At 26.6% G+C, this 26,136-nt stretch overlaps 1 protein-coding gene across 2 annotated transcripts in view; it reads left to right on the top strand.

Annotated features, from left to right (window-relative positions):
- The first annotated feature begins 1,676 nt into the window (after positions 1 to 1,676).
- The window catches only part of LOC123259340 (putative uncharacterized protein DDB_G0292292), a 31,266-nt gene continuing 6,806 nt past the window's right edge, over positions 1,677 to 26,136 (top strand). The window contains exon 1 of one of the 2 annotated variants that reach the window (XM_044719761.1): positions 1,677 to 2,321. The gene's annotated coding sequence lies outside the window, so the exon portion shown is untranslated. Of the gene's footprint in view, positions 2,322 to 25,823; positions 25,846 to 26,136 lie in introns of those variants that run through there. The other variant, XM_044719762.1, reaches the window with a different exon arrangement.

The raw sequence follows: 26,136 nt of genomic DNA, 5'->3' as shown, positions 1-26,136 counted from the left end.
TTGTAGTAATTAATACTTACTCTCAAATTTGAATGCATTCAGTTCTTAAAAATTATGAAAATATATTTTAGACTTTAAATCATTAAAAAAATTGAATTTTTTTAAATATACTATCATTTTAAAATTACAATGTTATTTTATTGATATCAAAATTTTTCAAATCCATGACTTTTACTTATTTGCAAAATTAAATTTTATTTAAAACAAAATGAACATTTTTTGTAATATATGATAATCTCGAGCAAAAATTGCTAAAAATTTTTAAATTTAAGCTTGCTTTGTTTTTATCTTTGAGTTTAATTCTCAAAATTTTTTTTGTTATTTTACTTTTAGTCGATGTTTAAAAAAATTCTTTTTTTCCTAATTCCTGCTCTATTATGACATAACAAGGGTAAAGGCAAAAATCTCATAATCATAGTTTTGTCGTAGCAATGCTTGAAATATTATCTCAATATTGTCAGTTGATAGAATGCAATCATAAAAATTTAGTTAATTTTATTGATCACGATCTTAATAATTGATGTCAATTAAATATGAGTATAAATAAGATCGGTCTTGCAAATTATATGGATATAATAAAAACAGAATTACGTGTGGACAAATGTTTTACATGAGATATTTACGAAAATTTAAATGGTTACGACAAAACGCTGTAACTGGAAAAACTTGCAACTTGATTTGTAACGAAAATGAATTTTTTTTTAAACGGTAGAAAATGATTTTTGAAAAATAAAAATAATAAAGGGCTAAATATACAACTGAGACGAAAAATGGTAGGGTTCAAATAAAAAATTTTGTTTGTATAATTACTAAGTGTGACGAAAATAAAAATTAAAATGACAAAGAAGTTGAAAATTATGCAAGCAAAAGAAACCTGGGAAATTTTGTAAAAAATTAGAAAAAAGGTACCTTGGATCTAACAGGATTTAAAAAGTGACTACAGATTTAGATTAAGATGGTCGATGGTGATCTTGAATTTTGCCCTAGACCTCCTAGACGAAAGTTACCGTCCCATTGTGTAGGTGATGTTTATAGATGTTTTTAAAAAAGTATTTTTTTGGAGAGTATATTGGAGTCATAATAAATAAAAGTTAAGAGAGAGAAGTAAAAGAGAGAAAGACCGAGGAAGGGGCAACAAGCAATAAGCGAGAGATATCGAAATGTGTAAGAGAGATACACAACACTCACTCGTCGGCTTTACTCGAGAACTCGATTGTACACCGAAGAAACGGCAGTCGCCACTCGACGCCCGTTACGAACGGAAAGAAAATTGTACGCAAACGCGAGGAGAACGACTTTTAAAATAGAGTTGGCTTATCGCTATTACATTTATATTTTTTTGGAAAAGTTCAACTGTTGATTTTTTAATATTTTACTTTTAAACAATAACTTTAATAAAAATTTTTATCTGCAAGTTTTATTTTTAGTGCCACGTTTTTTATTTTTATTTTTGTGAAGGTGTAAAGTGAAAGGGAATAGACGTAAAACTTTTTTTGAGTATTTTTTTTAGAGAAATTTAAAAAATATAAAAAAGTAAAAGTTGAAGGAAAGATTAAGGACAGAGAAACATTTTTGATACTTTTTTTTCACGATATAAATGGCTTTTTTTATTTTTTAAGCAAGTCAGGATAAAATAAATTTTTTAAGAATTGGAGTAAATTATTTAATAATTAAAAAATAAACACGGAAATGTTTTGTGATAAAAATAAACAATAAACCATTGGTGAGAAAACTCAGAATTAATTTATTGAATAAAAATTTTATTAATTATTGATAATAGTAGTAGTATATGTTGAAGACGAAATGTCAGGCGAAGTTTTAAAAGACAATTGGGTAGAGATAGAGAGGCGAGAAGTGCATGGATATTTTAATGAAAACAAATCATTAGACTGCAAGTGACTTTATTAACACTCACTGTCGTCACATATTAAGTGATACATTTATGTATAGACTAAGATACAAAAATTAATTAATAATTTATTGTATTATACATTTGCATGCTTATGTTAAACATTGGATGTCATCTTGTCATAACATAAATAATTAAACTTTTAAGTGCTACTCAGCTCTTTTTAATTACCATTGATACTCATTTATAAGAAAATTTATAAATATTTTTATATTTGTTAAGGTGTTAAAAGTAAATAGTTTCTTTTTGCAACGTGACTTGTTTTGTTTATGTGAAAGTGTCGGCTATACACGTAATTAGTAATTACAATTGTACTTGTGATTCAAATCTATTGAAGGATTTTATTTATTCTTCTCCATGAACCTGATTCATTATTTTGGCTAAGAAATTTTTTTCTCAATTATTTTTTATGGTAAGTTTGTTTGTTGTTTCTATGACTTAATGTTTACATGCGTTTGCTAGTAAAAATTTCCTTAATGTTAAATGTAATTGTTTCAGTGAAATTTTTGATTGCAGAAAAAAAAGTTTTTATTAATGTTATTACTAAAAATTTGTCTTCATTAAATTATCAAAATAAATATAAGATATATTAAAAAAAAAAATTTTAATTTATTTATTGCAATTTTATGATTCTGAAGTCAATCAACACTTGATCATTCTTTGGTTTTGATTAAAAAAATAAATTATTACAAAAAAAAATATTTAAAAAAATTTTCTTCTCGACAATTTATTTGTTTAAAAAATCCTAAAAATTTTCAAAGATCTGTTAATTTTAGTATCTGAAAATTTTCAAAAAAATATTTTAGTCTTAAAAGAAAAAATTTTCTACTTGGCAAAAAAAAAAAAGCTGACTAGTGTCTCTAAACAGTTGAAGTATTTAGTCTATGAGAGTCACTAGAACAAACGAATCATAATTGAGTTCTCATTACCATTACCATCATAATCATCACTCATCACCACTACCAGCAGCAGCATCATCAACATCAAAGATGAGTTTGGTATAAAGCACCGTTAGATCTTTAACCAAACAAAATTAAACATAATACATAAGAATAAGAATGACCGAGAATCTATTTGTTCTTGACCCAACTCTTGCATTGTCTTTATCACACATGCACACATAAAACTATTAAAATCTCGCGTAATTATAAAATTACAATTACAAAATATCTTTTGTTTATATATGAAATGGTAACACTAAATACAATAGAAAATAGAAACAATTTACTTGAGTTTAATCTCTCTAGATATAAATATAAATATATATTACAGCAGGTGAACCGCAGAAATTTATTAGGATAATTTTGATGATGGTATGATCTAATTATGGGCCTTCAATGAAGACAAAGCACTCTTGGATTCTATATTCTATAATAGAGCAAGTGTGGGAGCTTATACAGTACACAGAGGGGTTGTTCATTAAATAATTAATCAGCTCAAAGAGTGATTGGTTTAACTGGATTACCGAGATAGAAAGCGTAACACGCCACACACCACACACGCGTTTGTAATTAATTTTACACAGATTTTCTCACTCCTCATCCTCATCCCATCTATTAACTATTCATCAGGATTATCATCTATATTCCGACAAAATATGATATATTGCTACAGTTTACGTATTAACACATAATAGAGGATGTTAAACATACAATATATATAATAAATATTTAGTTGCTAACTTTAGTTAAGGTTGAATAGCTCGAGTAATATAATCATGTGCTTTCCTGAGTAGAAAGAGATCAATTAGCGTCAAATAGTTAATTTGACTTTTAATGAAAATTAATTTCAATTTGTCCATGGCACACTTATAAATTTATATTTTGTCAGTAATTATTTTTTTTTTAATTCAATTAAATTATTCATTTTTTATTATCCTTCTCATTATTTTGTAAGATGTAATTATTTAATGTTTTAATAACAATAATAATCATTATCATCTTTAGCTTCATATTTATCGATTTTGCAATTATTTTAATGATTAATTGATCGAATATAATCATAGTTACATTGCTAAGTAATGATATGCTTATTGAAAAATTTTTAGTTATTTTTTTTATGAAAATAAATTTAATAATTTTTTAATAAAATAGTAATATATGTATTGAACACGGAATAAATAAGATTAAAAGAAATTAAGACTTATGTATTTCTACGAATGTTCTTTGTGTTAAAACACTTTATGGTGTATCTTCTATATGAAGTTCTATTCGTTTTACTTAACTTTTTACCTTTTTACCTTATACTTAATGTGTACATTCGTTCTATTCGCTACCTGCTGGTGTTGCAGCTATTCCATCACATCAGTAACCACGGTACGGACTTTGCTCGCACGGTCACGTTGCGCGCGCCCGGCTGCGCTAAATGTCAGGTGCACTACAACCATTGCGTGTATATTTACCAGCCTCCTTTGTAATAATATTGTCGTGAGAATTTTCATAGTAACCATTTAGAGATTTTTATTACTATAAATTTATCATTTTTCTCTTTATGGTGTATATATTCTAAACAACGACATAATACTCTCAAATTTATATTGCGCGGAAATTTTTATTAAATTAAATCACAATTGATTATACAGCTCATAACGTGAAGCTTAAGGGTGTGCTTCACGATCGTTTTAAGATTTACAGATAACTTGCTTGCACTAATTTTCATTTTACAATAAATTTGGTTTAAATTTACATTAATACAAAAATTTGCTTTAAAAGAAAAAAATCTTACTTAGTTTAAGAATTTTTCTCTTTGATTCTAAATAATTTAATTCTTCAAAATTATTTTTTTGATTCAAAATTTTTTTTCTTAAATCAAGTTAATTGTTTATCGGTGGATGTGATTATAAAAAGAATATACATATTATGTTGAGGATTAATATTGACATAATTTTTAAATTTACTTATTAATTTAAATTAATGTTTAATCGACTTTTAATAGTTATTTTAATTACAATATAACAAGCGGTATAAAGTTCTCAGATGAACATAACTTTGTCAACACAATTAATTTTAAAGAACGTAATCGATTGATATTTTTAAAAATTTTTAATCATTCTATTTACTAAAAACTTTTATTGATTAAATACGCATTTAAATATATTTGTGTCCTCTATTTAACTCCCGTATACTTTTTTTTTCTAATGAGTTTTACTGAACAGCGTACTATGACGACAGTAGACTACATAACGCTTCAAATAATTACTATAGGAAAAAAAACGATTATTTTAATTTTTATTACATTAATCGGAGTTAAATCCAATAAGCGACAAGTTAATTTCTAACTTTGCTACTCATATTAATTTCAAAGTTGAAAAGAAATCTTTTTTTTTTATTTTGTTAGTGATTTATTCAAATGTTAGAGATAAATATTTAATTTTTATATTTTGATTATATATTTGTGATATAAAATTTTAGTTTTTTTTTTTTTTGTTAATGTAATTTTGAATTTTCCCTTTGAAGTTTTATATTTTTTCAATTTATTAATCCAAGATTATTTTCATCCAGTATTCAATATAACACTCGTGAATTAGTTTCCTACTTTTTCCCCAATAGATTCATGTCAATAAAACAAAAACAAATTTATTCGCGACACTTTCTAATGACATTCAGTCTATAGCGCCCTGATACATGAATCTGTACTCTCTCTCCTGAGAATTAAAAAGAAGCGACATTATACATGTATATAAGCAACCAACGAGAGAGTTTTTTTAAATCACCGTTGCTGTGTTAATATGTATATATATTATCACTGCAATTCCGTGTGGTGTGATGTATATATTTATATGTCATTTGTTTGTGATGGTTTAATCTTAGTTTATGACATATTTATAATTATATTTATATATATATACGATAACCACCTGTCTCATCTTATGTCCGCAATTAATATATGAGAAGAGAGTATGTATATTTGATGCATATATTTCATATATAGAAACATAATCGTATTTGTGAAGCAAGTGGGTCGGCTATCACACCTTTTTAAACTGCCTATATCCCATACTGATGTACGAAATCTAATATTATCATTACGGGTAGAAAAAATACATAACTTTTATATTTGTTCTTGTTTTTATAAGGTTTCATAGCATTACGTGTATCTAGTCTATAAATAGAATATCTAATAAAAATATATAATAAATATAATCGTATTTTTTCATTTAAATTTAATTTTACCTTTTCAAACTCAACGTAATTATTATTATAATATTTCAAACCCATTAACTGTAAAATAATTAACAAATAATAAAATTCTGAAATTCATTAAAATATTATGCTTCATATTGCTCAAAATTTTCAACCACGTATCATAATTGTTGAAGTTGAAAGTTTCAACCAAAAAATGAATAATTTTTTTATGAATGCATTACCAGAAAAAAAATTATAAAATGTAACAATAATTAGTACAATGTGTTTTTAACGATATACGATTGGTTAATATTATTTTGAATCAACCATTAATTTCTTATGAACCATTTTCTACATTGCTTCAAAAGTTATTATTTTTGAGATACGAGGTTGCGTTAGTTAGTAGTCGAAATAAAACTGAGGGAGGGTTTCCTCTGACCGTAATCAATAATTAAAATTTCATTATTTTTAAACTGAAATTATTAACATTAGTCTAGTGTTCATATCTACATACACTCCGAGTAGTAATTACTAATCAGTATTAATATCGTTCTAAAGTAAAATATCTTCTATAGTTTTGTAATATATTGAATACATTTTAGTAAATCAATCTAATTATTCATTATTATAATTAGTGGGTCATTATTTACTTATATTAGAAAAAAAAATTAGTTGTCAAAGAACCAACGTAAAAAATTTTTTTTAGCTCCAAAGCAATTTAGGTCTTCTGAAAATTTTCTTAGTCCGAGTAAATCTTTTTTTCTATGTACCGTGATGTTACAATATATATTGAATTTATTAAATTATCAAAATAATTTTTAAAACCATAGTTTCTGTCACAAAAAAGAAATTCTTTCAGCAATAAGCTATTTTAATTATAATTCGTTAGTAAAAAAAAAAAAACGTATTTTTTCCAGACTCACAATATTTTTCGAACGAATTTATCGATTCAAGTTGTTCTTACATAAATCGGAAGTATTTAACAAATTTTGAAGCTAATTACATTTTTTTAATGATCGATTTTGCAGCTACAAAACAAGTTGTATTTCCGTAAAATTAAATTTATTGAACTTGTTATTGCAACTGTTTTGTTAAAACATTAAAAAAATGAGCATTATAGTTTACTTCAATCGAAAAAATATTTTTTTTTTTTTTTTTTAATTTGTTTAAAGTCGCATAAACTACTAAGGTCATGAGCGACTACGGTAGGGGGTAAACTTTTGAGATTGGAACTCGTTTTATTTTTTTGGGCTGAGCAGAATAATACACTTAAATATTGAAAATATTCATTGGTGTACGCCGGACTCGAACCCGATCCAATGCTTTGGTAAGCAAGGGCCGGATCCGATAGGGCTGCGCGCCTCAAAATATTTTTATACTGAAAAAAAAGTTATATTTGTCCGTGTTCATACTCCGTTCAATGGAAATTTAATAAGTCAACAAATTCATTTATAAAAATAACTGAATCACAAACAAAATAAAAATAAAAAAAAAAATATTGATTCGATACAATAAAATAGATAAAATATTTTTCATGAAAACGTCTGTCGAACTCAACAATTTTCAATTTAGTTCACTTTGCTTCACTTTATATTTCGTTAGTTTTTTTATTATTTTCATTTTATATCCTACCTCTCATTTGTAGTCTTTTTGAAAGGTCATTGAACTAACAGATAATAACTGACGTTTTCATTATTGTTTTTAATTGATAAATATTGCAGTTGATCTAGTGCTCAATAACATTACAAACAACATAATAAAGTATTTTTATTTTGAATAAAATTCCATTGAAAATTCTAGCGAGTTGATTTACAAATTATTGTAGTTAGTTTATTTATAGTATTATACATTGTGTGTATATATAATACATAATAAAATAATTAAGTTGGTCAATTAGAGATGAAGACATTATATTATTTAATGCACATGCACTCCACTCTAAAGGTAAATGTATTTATTTATTTTATTACTTCATAACCAAAGAGATAGTAATCAAGTGATTTTATTTTTTTTTCTTTGGTCACGCGAGAGTTATTAAATAAGCGTATATGCTATACACTATATGAAGTAGTAAGTAAGTAACTATACTAATAAAGTTTGAATACCATAAGATGATAATAATGATACTTGTAATTATTAGAAGTTATATTTGTATGACATAAATCTATGTATACAAAGGAAGTAATTTTAGATTACGGTAAAATTTTTAACACCAGTCTATGGTAATTTATTTTTTATTTTTTTTATTTTTCGAGCATAACAATATTGTTATGGACCGCACTTTTCTGTTTTTTTTTTTTTTTTTTTAATACTAATGTCCCGTTTGGAGGCTCGTAAATTATGTGTTAATTATGATTACTGTACCATCATGACTATGAAAAAAAAATTGTTTTATTAACGAATAATTAGTTTTTTAATTCTTATTATTAGTAAGGTTTTAGGTAGAAAATAATTAAATTTTGAGTCAATTTATTGTCGAATAAATAGTCCGCAGGTATCATTTATTTCAAGATACGGTTAATTATTTTCCGGTTTTTTAAGAAAAGTCGAACGATTCATAATCTTTTAAAATTATTTGAGCTTATAACATTATTTATAGTAGAAATTATCCTAAAACATTCAAAAATATATTTTTTTAATTAACAATTATTTTTTAATCATCATTTTCATTTTAATTTCTGACTATTTTCAAAAATTTGATCGGTTAACAGCTAGTTTAAAATTTAATTTGATTTGTCCTCACTGGTTTCTGTATGATCATTTTCAATGTGTTCAAAACATTTGAACTAAACCTAAAGATTAACCTTTGACTTTTGTTACTGAAAATTTGAATTTTATTGAACGAAAAGTTAAAAATGATAAATTGTTCACGTTAATAAAGTTTAAAAATACTAAAGAAACATAAATAGATTCAAATTATTCAATAAATGTCGTAATGAGCATTGAATCAAGATTAGCAAACATAAATTTCTCCTCATCCTTTCAATGTCATGAAGAATAAAAAAAAATATTTCATTGTGAGCATGGAATTACTGTCAAGAAATTATAAAAGCGACTTTCATGACCAAGGTCCGTTGTGTAATCATTGATTTTTATTGTATTGTGGTTATTATTTGAAGACAATAATAAGCGAATATAAACATTAAATATAAATGTACATAGTTAAACAAAATTAGAAGCACAAAATACATTGAATTGTATCTTCGTGAAAAAAGTCTTACTTTTTAGCGGAACTTTAATAAAATTTTGCTATTTTCTGAATCAGTTCGTCGAGCTGATTCAGAAAATACATATGGTTCAAAAGTTTATATATATACCATATAACGCGGCTTGTCCGGACGATAGCGTCTTTAATTCATAATGAATCTCCTCCAAACTCAACATACTTAATTTTTAGACGAATACCAAGGTCAAGTTCAAAGATGAGCTTAATCGGTCAAGTAGTTCAGAAATTACAGGGTTTCAACATTTTCAATATCGTAAAAATTCATATTTTAGCAGTTTCTTTCGCGGATAACTTTTTAACAAAATAACTTATCGAATTTTTGTAAATTACATTTTAAATCCCATTAAACGAGCTTTAATTTTCATGTCATTTTATTCTCCTAGACTGAAAATAACCTATTCGTCTAAAGATATTTAATAAAATTTTACTATTGCATTCGTTTCAACTTAGGGAGAAGGGATTCCATCAATGTAATTGAAGTATTTGTATTATTAGTGTTATGATTTTATTTAAGTAGAAAATCTACTTCCATTTCAGCTGCCGAATGGCACTTTTTTTATGTTGAATTTAAATTTGATAGCAATAATATTATTGTAAACAATGAAGGTAAATATACCAAACTCTGTATTTGAATGGTTTTTTTATGTGCATTCTGAAAAATTTCCGTTTTTTAAATAGTCCAACTTGGTTTTCAAAATTAGAAAATATTACTCAGTATCCATCTGAATCAAAGTTAAAAAATTAACATTTACAATTTATGAATAAAGGACATTTATGCAATGTAATATTTAAAAAAGTTTTTTCATTTAAGGAGGTCCTTTCGCCGCCAATGTAAAATAAAAAATATTAGATTATGAGTAAATTTAATTTTTTTCTAATAGTTAAGGTCCTTATTTATCTTATAGTGAGGTTTAAATTATACTTTACCGGACAAATTTTTGAAAAAATAAAATTTTTAAATGTTAGTATTTGTTCAGAGTCTTACGAGAAAATCAGACGTTTGCAGTATTTCTCGAATTATACTATCAGTCGTGGATTAGATGAAGTAAAAAAAAACTAAAAATCAGATTTTCGAAATATTCAGGTTTCTTTTTTTGCAATAAAATATATCAGTTACCGAGATATTTATTGAGAAATTAATATTTAAAAATCACAAAAAATTCTCAAGTTACCTACAATAAAATGGAGTCAAAAGATTTGGCAACGTTGCGTAGCGCGCGAGCTTCAGACCATTCAATAAATTCAAACTAAACTTTAACGCGTTAAACTAATCTAAACTTTATGTTTTTCATGGATACTTATTAGTTAATTTATTGTTAACAAATTTTCATAATTCATAATTGAAAAATAAAACAATAATTAAAAAATACTAGCATTCCTGCCATGAGACATTAGAATGTTATGGTTTTGTGACTAAACATTTTTAATTAATTTATTTATTTACACTGACTGCAAAAAGTTAAACACGGTTAAGGTTATATTGTGCAAATAAAAATGTAAACAACCGAAATAAAGCGTTGCCAAATCACGGACAGGTTACTAACAGCTGATTTACAACAGTCAAATTAATTTTTGTATTTAACTATTTTTTTTTTTAATTTTCAAAATTTCAACGATTAATGCCTTTTATACTATTTATTTTTTAATTTTAGGAATTTTTATGGGTTTTGTATTTTAATTTATTGAAAATTTACTACTACAGTTGTTATGACTCAACTGGAGCGAAAGGACTTCCTTAATGATTTTCGTTGAGTTTAAACAAAAGATTGACGTATTTTGATAAAAATTTCATTCCAATATATTCAGATATTTGAGTTTTAACATTCAGCCATTTAATAAATTATAAACTAAAATTTTTGAACTTTATCAAAAAGCGAATAATTAATTAATTAAATTGATATTACTAATTGTAATTACATAATAATTGCACAGCAATTATACAATTTTATGACCATAAAGTGCATTCGAATATTCATACTAAAGTTACATATATATTAATGAGTAAACGGGCAGCACATATAAAGAACGGTCTTTCGGGTAAGCATGGGAATTACCTGAGGTTACACAACGTCAATATTTTCCGGTTGTCTGCGGCTAGTAAGTGTGTCTTCAAGTCACTTGTCAAATCATAAACTTTATATGATATACCTATTTATTTTCTTACTTTTTTTTCTTTTAATATAACATACATATGAAGGTATATACCTACGATAAACATACAATCCTAATTAATTTTCTCATGCTGTATTATTACATGCACACATATCTATAAACTATAAAGAATTAATTTATTATATATAATTAAATCAATCCATACATTGTGTTTCTTAGTAGACAGACAAAGAGAAATAAAAGTAATGATACATTTTAATTGGGATGTTTTAAAAGGGCTTATATTTTTTTTATATAATTATTAATATGATTCATTTCCTGTGAATCAACTTTGTTTTTTTTTTCGAATACATAAGCTATATAAACTGTAAATTAATAAATTTATTTATTATAGCCTTTTAATTATTGGAGATAAAATATTGAACGAGTTTACTTGTCCGTTAGTCTAGCACGTTTCAAAGTGGGTTGCTATAATGAGATCGATGATTTTGTGTGTGTACACACGGTTCTATATGTGTCACGTATAAAAAAGTGTTTGTTTTATTTTTTTATGATTTTTAACTTCACCGTGCTTTGTTTAAGAATCAATCAATAGATCAATTAACTATTCAATTAATTAGTTGTGTGTGTTAATCCTACGAGTTATGTTTAGTAAAAATACTTTTACTTTCAACGTTATACATTATCAGCTAGAATGAGAAGGTAACAGAATACAAATCACTTTTAACATTGCTTAAAAATATTTATAAATTAAATCGAAACTTTTCATTTATTTAAAAAATTTTTGAAAGAAAATACGATTAAAGAAACTTAAAAAAGGAGTGTAGATAAGTAGGATAGCGACTGGGTCAGTGTCAAACCTTGATATAGTTTTTAAAATTCTCTTTTAATTGAAAGTATAGTTGATATATATTTTTAAAAATAATTAATTTATTTGTAAGTAAATTATTAATTTAATTAAAATAAATTTATTAATATGTAACTTTATAATTTATCAGAAATTTGATGACCTTTTTACTGGTGAGAGCGCCAGAGAAAATTGAAGAAACGGTCTTCAATATAAAGTCAAGAATATATAATATAATATTATAAATTTTTCTCATCGATATCATTACTCTCAATCTCACTGATGTTTGAATTTATCTGTAAAAGTTGCTTAAAGTTCAAATAAATCTTTAAAGAGCTTGTTATGTCGTGTCATGCGCAAGGTGGTCTGTTGGCCTTAGGCTGTCGGTCACTGACACTGTTTCACGATGAGACACACAATTTAACTGGGGCCTTACGTGCCGTATAGGCCTTACTTACCACTTACCACGTGACCAATGAAAAATCCCTGATTTAATTTAAAAATTACATGCTTATCACTTATTGAAAAAAAACTTATTTTCATAACGACCGATATATAAAAATATACTTGTGCTTATACCTTGATAATAAGATTATTTGAATTTATATAAGAAAGCAAACCATCAGATCCTAAAAGATTAAGGTGGGAAACATTGTGTGCGAAAGAGAACTCACGGGTTAACAATCGGGTCAATTCCTCATTTTAAAAACCAGTTGAACATATACAAGAGCACACACGTTATCATCTTGATGCTTATTACTATTATTGTTATTGTGATACTGATCAACATTATGATTATAATTATTATTACTATATTGATGTTCCATTCTCATTGAAAGAGTCTTTATGTACAATTTAGTTCGGCCACCATTAATCGACCTTTCATATAAAATAATTTATCATTAAATGAATTTATTTTTTCAAATAATTATTATACCTCCTAAAAACTCTACTGTTAAGATGTCTCTTTTGAGAATTATAATTCAGATTCTGTTTCATTTTTGATAATTTAATTAGACTAAAATTTACAATACTAAATAGGAATGTTTAGTAGCATTTTGTAGCAAAATATTGAAGTTAAAAAGCAATAAAAAGTTTTCTATCGAAAATTTCAACAGCTATTTCAGTGTTTCATTTATTTAACTAAGCATTTTCATTTTAAAATAAAATCATCTACCTAATGGGAATCCAAACCAACCTCTAGATAGAGGGATTAATTTACTATGTCACTTTCAAAAAATCAATTTTTAGCTTCTCGCTATGAAAATTAATAACCTTATAACTTTTAAACGGCTTGACCGATCGAAACGTAGTTTGCAGCATTTAAAATTGCTTTATCACCATTTAATTTCATGTGAATTTGAATTGCTTCGGCTTAATAAACTCGAGAAATCTCAAAAAAAAAAAAAAATGACCAAAAAAATATTTTTTTGCAATGCTTTTTGAATTAGTGTTCTGATCGATTCTAAAATCTAATCAGCTCTTATTCTCAAAGAACAAATTAGATTCGCACCAACTGCATCAAAATTAGATAATTCGTTCAAGAGATATCGTTGACGAAAAATTTCGAAAAAAATGTATTTTTTGCATTTTGAAAATTTTTGTCGGATCATTTTGCAAGTAAGGAAGAGTCTTTCCATGTTTAAAAAACTGCGTCGAATGCCACAAACTGCATCAAAAAAGGTTTACTTGTTCGAGAGATATCGCAGTTCCAAATTTTCAAAAAATTGCGTTTTACATAACTACTAGATTTTCAGATTCGAAGAGCTCGAAAATGGATACAAGTTGTATTTTTGAGTTCGAAGAACTTTGAAGGAAATTTTTCAAGTGTTTTGAACTTCAATATAGTCGAAAATTCCAAGGATGGATTGCGAGGTTAACCCTGAGATTTTGTTTTTTCACTTTTCAAAAGTTAATATTTTCAAAAATATCCTCTAGAAATTCTAGAATGATTTAAGCATTTTATATTTGTTTTCCTGCACCTGGTATTCTACTATCTGAGCATGCTTACCTCCTACTACTAAACAATTTTAAACACGTTTTTCTCGAAATAACGTCCTTTAGCTTTACGTGAGCTGATTGATTTTCAGAAACTACTGAAACAATCCTCTTGAAATTTTAACTGTATATTTGCACTGTATTATGAAAATAATCAATTTTTTCCGAAAAAAGTTCGACATTTTGTTAATTACGTATCAAAACGAAAAATTAAAGTTCGAAACGAACACAGTGTTATTATACTGATTCGTTCCAAAGATATTGCTCACGCAACTCACTTGCCTTCTTTTTTGAAAGTTATCTTTGACTATCATTTTTGTGTTTAACAAGTGTTTAAAAATACAGAAAATTTTTCATGTATTTCAAAAGTGTACTTATTAACTCCAACAACTGTTATAATAATATCCATAAAAAAAAAACTTTTGAAAGAATTCGCATACATAGCCTTTTTTTTAGTGCGCAAAGTAGACTACTCCTCCCATGGAAGTTTTAGTTTTTGTGGTACTGTTTACAAAAAAACACTGTAAAAAAACATAGACATAAACTTTAACCCCACCATTCTTATTTATTTCTAGATGTGTTATCAATCATTTCTTTTGAAAAAATTATTTGTACAAATAAAAAAATAGGGGTTCTTTTTTTTTTAGCATCACTATATAGATAAAAACTTATCAAGTTGTGCCTTTAGTTGGTTTAGATTTATTTTTAGTCTTGTAGGTTTTTCTCTTTTCTCTCACTTACAAAAAAAAGTTATTCCAATTAATTTGGTTTCTTAGTCGAGATAAATTAGTAGAGATTAGAAATTAGATTCTTTACAAAATAATTCGTACATTATAATTAGTTAAGTTAGATGTGTTAGAATATCTGATGTTAAATACACAAAAGGGATGGATGAAAATGGCTGATGAGATGAGAGCGCAGAATATACAGAACAAAGTTTAAGTTGAGAGTAAATCGTTTATGTATATTACAATACATACTACTGAAGAGAAACTAGAAATAATCTACAATGACCTGGGTACGCCGACGTGTACGATCGTACCGAAGAGATATGGATGGCATGGGGCGAAAATATATTTTGACCCGCGGGCCATTTCAATCCGGGTTTTAGCGACCAAAAATGTCATGTATACAGATTCATATACCAACACACTCTTCCTCTCTTTGTATACATTTGTCTGCGTCATTAATTAAACTTATAATTAATTAAAGATTCAGCGTAAAAATATTGAATAACAACGGTCGTGAATAAAAAAAATTAAATAAATATCGCTTCAAGTTTTATGGGCTTATTATTTTTATTAATACATTAAAATTTTTTAATTATTTTTATGGGATGAAATATTTTAATATTCTGATCTATGTAAGCATAATTGTTATTTAACATGAACTTTACTACAAGATCCAGAATTTGAATGGGCCATATGAAGACCATATGAAATATGCACCCAACGATCTGGAAAGTTTTGGCACTGACCCAAAATATTTATACGACAATCGTGCGTATTTTATATGAATACATCTCACTTCAAATTTACAGCTGTACCTTCTACTTATAAAATTATTTGTCAATTGATCAATGGTAGTTTATGTAATCGAATTTCATCAACTTAAATCATCAACATATTTGTTAAATAACAAGCTTTTGTTATTTTTTTCATGTAAATTTTATAGCTGATTAAAAATACCAATTAGATTTGATACTGACATATTAATAACAAGTACGTGGCAAAAAATCGAAAAAAATAGTAAAACGAGTCAAGAAACTATTGATATTGATTTTTCAATGGACCCAGCATATTATTGCCAAATATGTGGTGAGGGGCTATATATAAAATTAGATGTAGTGAAAAAACACTAAACGTATGAGCACATTTTCTGTAAGAAGCCCATTTGCCATCTTCTTCCCTATCATTAAAATAAACAAAATATTGTCGTAACATATCCGATAAGAAGATCCAAAAAAATAGCAAAATTAATATAAGTACTTTAACCGTTAACATAAAGTGCAACACTTATCATTTATAAATAAATAAATGTTCAGGTCATTTAAGATCCGTAATTTATTTGATGTCTAAATTATATCAAATTCCGCAACGTTTCGTTGATAATCTCAACTTCATCAGGCGTCTTTGAATAGTTCTATATAGTCATCAAAGTCCAAATAAATATGCGCTGTATTAAAGTCGCATGGAAAAATATACTCCATAAATTAAATTTTGTTTCAACGTCCATGTAACTAAGGATTATCGAAACAATAATTATCATTTGGATATATGGCAATTATTATTAGCAATAAATTAATATTCTTATTTAATGTACACACTGTCATTATTATATATCATATATCATATATTGAAATAACAAAAAAAAATTTTTTTGTAAATATTGACCTTGCATGGAGAAAAAATTATAACTATTTATGACAGATGATAATGTATCGTTATAATTGACTCTAAAAGTATATTACTAATAAACACAGAAATGTGAACACGTATTACCATGTTTTAAAAGAATTATGAACATGTCATAATGCAAAGCAATGTCAGCTAACGATTCCTTATTATAACAAAACGAATAGTATTAATCACTGACGGTGGCTTGAGTACCACCATTCATAACGTAAGCTTAATTAAGTACTTAACATTTTTAATGAAATTATTTTTTATATTATCTATTATCAAGACTTTCTATTAAATATTTTTTTTATTCAATCCAATTTTATTTTTTTCGGTAAAATGAAACAAAAAATGTAGAATTTTTTAATGCACGGAAAAAAAATTTCGTTCTGGTAACGTAACTGTAGAGTTACCACAACTATACACAGTTTACTGTTCGTTGTAGAGTTACAGTAACAAAATATTATTTAGTTCTGATAACTCAATGTTGTTGAGCTCTCAGAGCTCTACGGGATTGTTCTCAGAGCCAAACGGTATAGTTGGGAGCGCTCTACGTTGTGCAGTAGTGGAGTGACATATTTCATAACCTTCTAAAATGATAAACAGAATTATTTTGTTACTAATCCATATTATTGAAAATATATGAGGACAATTAAGTTCCCAATTTTTTTTTTGTCAAATTGAATTTCGTTAGAACAGTTTTGTATTTATGGTTTTTCAAGGTTCATTTGCAGTGACTGTTAATTTAATTTATTAGTTGAATATATTGTGATAAGTGATAAATTATCGGAATACATTAAAAAGACCCCATTTAACACAAAATAAAATTTGTTTTCGTTTATTTATCTTTTCTTCTGTATATACGGTAGTGATTTTATGTCCAATATTTATTGATATAATTAAGAAAATAAGATAATTTTGTGACGACCATATTTTTATTTTACAAATAATTTTTATTTGTAATATAAATTCTATTATTATTTTATTTCTATTATAATACTGTTCTTATTTGTCATATACAATTATTGTTGGAAATATAAATTCATTCTGCCGCATGTATTTATTAAATTATCAATGCTAAATCGTAAAAAAAAATTATTAAGCAGACTTCCAAAAATTTGTTATAGTCTCAGAACGATCCTGTAGAGTTGTGAGAGGTAAATAACGTTTAGCTCTCAGAGCTCAACGACGTATAGAGTTGCAGGAGCCAAACGGTATTGTTACTATAAGAATACGTTAACCTACTGGAACTTTTTACAACTAACTAACTACTATAGAGTTCCTATAGCAAAATTTTTTTCTCCGTGTGGAATGAGAATTTAAAAGTTTATAAAAATCTTATAATAATTGAAAAAATTCAAACTTAACAGAAAATTCGAAGTAGATATAAAAAAAATTAGGAAAACGGTTGACCCTAAAGGCCATCCCTGCAACTTCCCGCTACCTCCATACCTAAGTGCTCAACAATTCACTTATTTTTTAAGCTCTTCGAGCTCAAAAATATAATTTTTGTGTAATTTTGAGCTCTCCGAGCTCAAATAAATTGCTGTTCTGTACTTTTGAGCTCTTCGAGCTCAAAAGGCTGATGGAAGTTTTATAGAACACTATTTTTTGAATTTTCAAACCGCAATAACTTTTGAATGAATTAACCGATTTTGCTCGCGGTTTACGGTATTCAACGCAGTTTTTTGAGTTCTTTGAAAAATCTTTAAACGTAAACTGGTCAGACTAAAAATTTCATAGAAATTTTGAAAAAAACATTTTTTTCAATTTTTTTTCGACAACGATATCTCACGAACAAATCAACCAATTTTGACCGGGCTGGTGGCAATCGACGTGGTTTTTTTGAGGTTAAGAGCTGATTAGTTTTTGGAATTGATCGGTTCAGCCAATTAAAAGATATTTCAAAAAAACGAATTTTTGGAAATTTTATTTTTGAGATTTCTCAAAATTGATCGACTCAAATTCTGTAAATTAGTATCTGAATTCTAGGGACAAAGGAACTCTTCAGAACGCCGCTTATTTCGATCGAATCGGATGATCCGTTCAAAAGTTATGAGAGATTTACATACACACACAAACACACACACACACACACACACACACACACACACACACACACACGGTGACATCACCGCAGAATCAGTCAGGAAAGCTTTCTAGGACCTCAAAACGTCGAGATCTGATGAAAACTCGATTTTCGAAAAACGGGGTGAAAACAATAACTTTCCGATTTTTGAAAATTTTCAATTTTCTTAGCGGAAAGTTAAAAATACAGGCAAATATTTATATGCATATGCTTGAAAATCATTATTCATTAAGTCGGTCATTTTTTTTTGCGAATATAAATAAACGGTAGCAATATAGTTAGCATATTATTAAAAATTAATGAAACTAACATTAAAAGCATACCAAAATGTCGATTTTTATATGAAGACCGGAAATATTCCGTTATCACTGCGATATTGCATGTCATATATTCTTCCGCTTTCTGTTTATTTATTAAAATACGCAAAACAACATTATATTGTTCACAATTAAATTATATAATTGAGTAATTATGTTGTTAATTAGTGAAAGAATTATTTTTTTTAAGCATTATTTTACAATTAATAAAATCGTCGACTGAATTATAAGCTGATATTACATTAACTGAAAACAACTAATGCCATTTTTACGATAATTAAACTTTTGATTTCATTGCGAATAAACAAAAATTTACGACACGTGCGTACGGCATGCTCGTATTACAATTTTTTTTATTACATTAGATTATTGACTATTATATTGACCATATGAAATTAGATTTTATTTTTATATACATTTCAGTCTGTAAAAATCCAAATATTGTACAGACTCCAAAATTAACTTTTTAGCGATGTTTTGTTTAAATAATAATTTCAAAAATATTATTTTTATAATTTTCATCAACACATTTTATCCGGGATTTCTATCATTTGGAACCGAAAACTATTCTTTAAAAATGACAGAGTACACAGTAAAAAATTCAGCGTCATTTTATACACAAATCGTATGTAACGATACTTGACGAATATTTTTGTGTAATTTATAGGTAAACGCTTAATGTATTGTATACAAAATTTTTTTGACGCAATTATGGGAAACTTTTTACTGTGTAGACTCACGATAATTTCTAAATTGTTTAATGAATATTTTTTAAAATTTAATTACAAGTATTCCGAGATGCTATATGTGATATTCGAAGATTTTTTTTGCACATTATTAATTTAAAAATAAAGTCTTCGCGCAATTTTTCTGAAACGTAAAGTTTATCGGCTATTATGAAACTTGAAGTCTATCTGAGCGTATCCATATAAATGTAATTTATTTTTTATGTACTTGTAATTATATTATCTATTTTACAGTTTACGTATAATTAAAATTTGTTAAAATATATCCGTACAATTGTCAAATACAGATTTTAAATTAGTAATTTATGAAACTGAGCAATTTATCTTAATTTTTTCTTATTCAATAAATTTTAATATTCAAATAAGATAAATAGATAATAAATATAAAGAGTTCACGAGGGCTTACCGAGTCATCTTAAAAGAATGTTTTTGTCAGTAAGAAGCCATTGCTCCCGACATTAATCTCACCATTAAAAATAAAAAGAAAATCCGGTTTAATGGCTTAAAAAAAAAATAGCGAAAATCCGGCTTTTCAAAAAATTTTTTCTTATAGAGTAAAAATTTTATTAGTTACATTACTATTGAAACAGTTGGCAAAAATCGTAAAGATATTTTTTAAAATAGAATCGTTTATCGGCAAGTTCTTGAGAGTGAATTAAATAAAAGTAAATAGCCAATACTAAGGATAAAAAAGCAGAGAAACAGAGAAAGAAAGAGCTCGAACTGGGAAAAATCGAAGAAAGCCTTGACGCACGACTGGACAAGGATCGAAGGTCTTTGGTGTTTCTAGCACGTGTATAATATAATCCAAGACCTGCTGAGAACGAGTCTATACAAAGGGAGTAAAATAAATAAACACAAAAATAAACCAACAAAATATAATAAAGTGAAGTTAAATAAAATGAAATAAAAATAAAATGTAACCAACAGAAACAACGACAATGGGTTGTCGAACTTGCAGCCAACATTCACCCACTGTAGAATGGAAATTACGCTAGGGTATTGCCTTGAATACCTGGATTGTATTACAATATTTTAATAAGATATAACACCAAACTCTTCCTTGTACGTTTTAAAATAAAAAAAAGTATTATTATTGTTGCTTTTTAAAAATAATAAAAATACAAGTACAAGCTATTACACTCGAAGAAAACGAATGAGTATCAGTAAAAAAACACTCGCTTGCTAAAACTCTATAAACTCCATACACATTTAGATATTCTTATTTTATTCATTGATATATAAAAAAAAATGACTGATAAAAAAATATATTCATATGAGAAAAAAAATATCAACTTATATTTTCAAGTCAATTTTTTATTTAAGATTACGTAATAGTTTTAATATCGAGGTTAAAATCTACACAAAGGAAATGTTGAGTATTATGTAAAAATAAAAAATTTTTTTTTATTTTAAAAAAATTTTATTTCATAATAGACTTTTTAAAATTAGGTGGAAAAAAATAATTTTAAATGTGCATTAAAAATCATAATAATAAATAGAAGAGAGTGTTTTAAGTCACGAGGGAGATGAAGAGAAAAAGAGAGAGCGATTGAGCCGTGAAGGACGAAAGTGAATTGAGAGACGAGGTTCAAGTGCCCTGGGGCATCTGCGTTTGCTTTTCTCCCTGCTACTATATCATACGTTCAAACTATTCCAGATACATATAGTAGTAGACGATATATCTATATATCTATATACACATGCATATAGCCGATGGACTAATACAGAATGCCCAGAAGGATCAACTCATGTCGTCTTGATGGTCCCATGTGCTTTAACCAACTACATTTCGACCACAACGACGATGACGACGAAGCAAACTCACGTAACGACACTGAAAAGTTTTGCCACTGAACTACCATTAACGTCTGTTATTTTTTTTTTGTACTGCTTATACATTCGTATAACATTTTATGAACTTTTTCAAGATAAAAAACTTTTCTGTTCAAGTATACTTAAGTAATTTTTTTTTGTATTATTAAAATGTCTCGTGATGTTAAACAACATTAATAAATACTCGAGATTTTATTCATTGTTAAAAAAAAAAAAACGGAAAAAATTAAAATTAACTTTTCGATTATCAGTTTATAATAAAATTGATCAGTTAGGTGAATGAGAAATTCATTGTAACAAAAACTATTTTATAAAAAACTTTATTTTGGTGTTGAATTTAACATTTGTCTAAGAGCTATTGCATGAATAAAACTTACAGTTCAATGAGCTTTTGTATACTATATTAAAATATATATACTTTGTATAAATAATACAAAAGTCAAAAGAAGTCAAATTTCTTAATTTAGAAAACACCATTTTTAATTACGGTTATAGTTACGGAATATTAGTGATGGTACCTTCCAGAACTCTTCGATAGTAAAAAAAAATATTATAAACTGTAAAATAAATAAATTTCATCAAAATGAAGAGAGAATGAGTAATGATTTTTAAAATTAGGATTATTTCGACGTTATAATTAGCAAATTATCTAACACGATTTTAGAAAATCTTCCATTTGTGGAAAAACGCAGTGAATTAAAAATTTTTTTATCTAAAAATCAATTCAGTATCTAGTATTATGTATAATATTTTTTTTTAGGTTACTCAAAAATATGTATTTGAACCATTGTTATCTGAAAATATCCAAGAAACACCTCTTCAAAAATGTTAAATTAGACAGCTTGCTAATTGGAGCATCGATTTGTAATAATCTAAGGGAAACAATTGAATTAGTCGTTTTATTGCAATGTCTGAAAACCGACTGCAATAAGAAAATTTCATTGAAAAATTGTAATGACATGAAAATCAAAGATTATTTCATGAATTTTTTGATGCAATTTATAAAAATTTGTAAAACAGTATAATATTTTGCATCTTTGTTTTTTTAATTTTGAATTGCTGCTATTGATTTTTAATAAATCATCGTATTTGACTTATCTTCGAACTTAATTTCAATGATCGTGTGAAGAATATCAATACCAAGCATATTATATAGAGCATAAGACAAATCAATAAAGTTTAAATCTAAGTTAAATCCTTATTTAAGTAAATACCAAATAGTTATGTTTCTGTGAAATCTTAAAATGAATATTTGATACGGTGATCCTCTTTAGTAAATTCAAGAAATTAATGGCTTCTATGGCCATTTTTCTTTTAGATTATAAATGAATTTTTAGAAATTCGTTTCTAAAATGTTATGACAAAAAGCATGCAAAAAAGGTAAAGAATAATGTTGAGTGAAAAAACACAAAAGATCATTAAAGAAACAATTATGTATGAAAACATGTGAGAATAAAGATGAAAGGGCCAAGAGATAATATGATATATTGAGGATGCCGTTGCTGACGATGGTGTGTAAGCTATATAGAGCATGACTGGATAGTCTAGGCAAAACAAGGTAATATGAGAGCTTCCGGCAGACAATTTAAACTTCAAAGTAGTCTATGCTTTCTCCCTTAATTCTCATTCTATTCGTATGTTCAGTTACAGAGTAGTGATATAAGTAGTGGTAGAATGTGACGCCTTTGGAGATTAGCAAAATAAGCTCGAGAAGTTTCGTGGAAGCTTTTTGAGTAGAGGAAGGAGTATACTACGCATAAGTTTATTCATGAGGTCTAAATGGCTCACACTACTCTGTTCTCCCTCTTATACTCTTGGAGGTGCAATGCATATAACTGTCTTTTGGAGTAAACTCGGCTCATCATCGATAACTAGTCTAAACTATTAATGATATCAAGTTTATAAAGGCAAGATGGAATGATAGGACGATCCTAAATGGGACGAGAGACAGTATAAAAGGGACACTGGATTACGGCCAAACGAGCCGCGAACGTGTTCTGGAATTCTCTCTGCGGAAACTGCTGTCTCTGCTCCTACTTTAGTAGTCTCTTTCTCATTATATTATAGATGTATATAAACATATATGTGTTAGTATAACCTCATCAAATAGTATCGGTTTGTCACGATGGCAATTTTTTATCTCTCTGTCACATAAAATTCTCTTTTATTTATTTAGTTTATTTTTTTACATGCGATCGACCGACATTGTCGCACGAGCTCTTATATTATTATATACTATTATGATGGTATTAAAAACAATTATTTTCCCCGAGATATCATTTCTTTTACGTAATAAATAAACATTTTTATTTAATAAGAAATATTATTTTAAATCAAAGATTCTTATACGTCAGTCAAAAAGATTTTCTTTTATGTAATAAAAATTCAAAAACTTTAATAGTCTTTCTGGAAAGAAAAAAAAAATTGCTTTTTTAAGTTCTTAACAGATTAAAACATTATTTTCTTGAAAAAGTTAAGTTTAATATATTTTTCAAAAAAGGGTATAAAAGTATTCTCTCAATTATCTGAGTAAATGTAAATTTTTTGTGACAAGAAAATTCTGATTTAGGCAAAATAAATATCATTATTAATTTATGCAGAAAAAGACGGCAAAATAAATTCCATCTTTTTTTTATTCATTTTGGAGAGTGAAATAGTTTAGTTTAAGTACTCTGTTATAATTTATTGTTATTATCTTTGGTAAAAGAATTGTTCATTTTTTTTATCAGTGTGCTTATGTGTTATAGTAAAATTTCTATAAAGTTTTCATTTATGTCTCAATTTTTCCATAAGGTACTATGTCATTAACAAGAGCAAAAAAGATAACCTTCACAATCCAACTAATTAAAAAATATGTTATTACAAGAACCATTAAAAATTGCAATTAAATAAGTAATTTTTACAAAATTGTCTTTGTAAATGTAAGTTATAAAATAGTTACATTTAATAACACCAACTATCAATTTTTATACAACAATAATTCTCCACATTGATATTAATTATTCATCACAATTAGTAATTGATTAAGAGATTAGATTATTTTCGACTTTTAAGTTTCTTCTTTCACCTTACAAAGAATAAAAATACCTTTTTCTTTCAGATGAAAAGTATTGACTGTTTAATATTTTTTAGCGTTGATTGACCTCATCATTCTCAGAATTATATACGATTATTATTTTTATTTTTCTTTCTCTCATCGGTTATAGCCAAAGGCTAAAGCAAAAACAAGGTACTGAAATATACGACCTACACCTACAGGTTTTAAAAGGAAGACAAAAAAACGGATAAAAAAATTTTTCTTTAAACTTTCTAACTATACTGACTCTTCCTCATCTCTTATCTCTCATCGTCCTTAATCCCGAGTTATAATATTAAATATTTATTTTTAAAAAAATGGTAGGTCAAAGATCGTCTACTTCTATTGCAATTTCAATTTTTATTGCTAAAGTAAACAACTCTTTACCACTAAAAAAAATAATCGTACATCTTAATCTTAAAAAAAAAAAAAAATTGAATTACTCCCAGTCAATTTTAACTCCATTAATTTATTTTATATTAAAAAATGGAATAATAAATTGAAAAGTAAACAATATATTAATTAATTTAATTGAAAATTTTATCAACGATTAATTCATATTTACATTTATTTTATTTTATTCGAATAAATGTATGATATTGATTTGAATATTTCTATTTATTTAAAAAAATATTCAGATCCAACACATATATTTGCGAATAAAAAACAAATATTACTATAAGCAAATTAATTAAAAGATGGAGCGATTATTAAATTACGCGATTAAAGCATGAAAAAAATAATAGCAAACAACAAGTGTAATATGTAGAATGTAAATACTTTCGAAATACTGTGAATGCAGAGCTCTGTTCTGTCAATGATAATTCTGAGTACATACATAGTATATAGAGTAATAAGAAAATTCACAGCGATCACAATCCTGTGGAATGTGCTTAGAAGTTTAAGTTTCGAAAGGCTTCTCTTATATTACATATTAAATGTATACACTGTATAATACTATAACTATGTACTCACTCTCTTATAACATTGCTATGAATGCTTACGCATGGTTACCGAGCTATATGAGTTACAAGTGTTTCTTTGAATCACATTATAATTTCTGGTGTTTTAAAATACGATATGTTTCAATGAAATTATTTCTCGATTAGAATTTTAGACACTGACAGACTTGCGGTTACACAAAAAAAAAAATTATCAATAAAACGGTAATGTTAAATATTTAATTACAAATTTAAAAGTCATTCTGATAAACTTATTCATTGATTAAGATTATTTTATTTAAATTTTAAATTTATATTATTGAACGCAATACATATTATTATAAATTAGTACACGTTTTTCAGACAGTGATATATCTTGTAATAATTGCACGCCTCATAGCGCGAAGCGCGTGAGGTTGTGCTTTATACTCGACTCGTCAAGGTCAAGCAATTTTGTGATCTTTAAATGCCTCTATCACAATCATATTACACTTATACATTAATATAAAGATGTAC

This window comes from Cotesia glomerata, linkage group LG2 (assembly GCF_020080835.1).
Source record: "Cotesia glomerata isolate CgM1 linkage group LG2, MPM_Cglom_v2.3, whole genome shotgun sequence".
Taxonomy (NCBI): domain Eukaryota; kingdom Metazoa; phylum Arthropoda; class Insecta; order Hymenoptera; family Braconidae; genus Cotesia; species Cotesia glomerata.
Note: the sequence above shows the minus strand (reverse complement) of the source record. Positions and strands in the feature narration are given on the sequence as shown.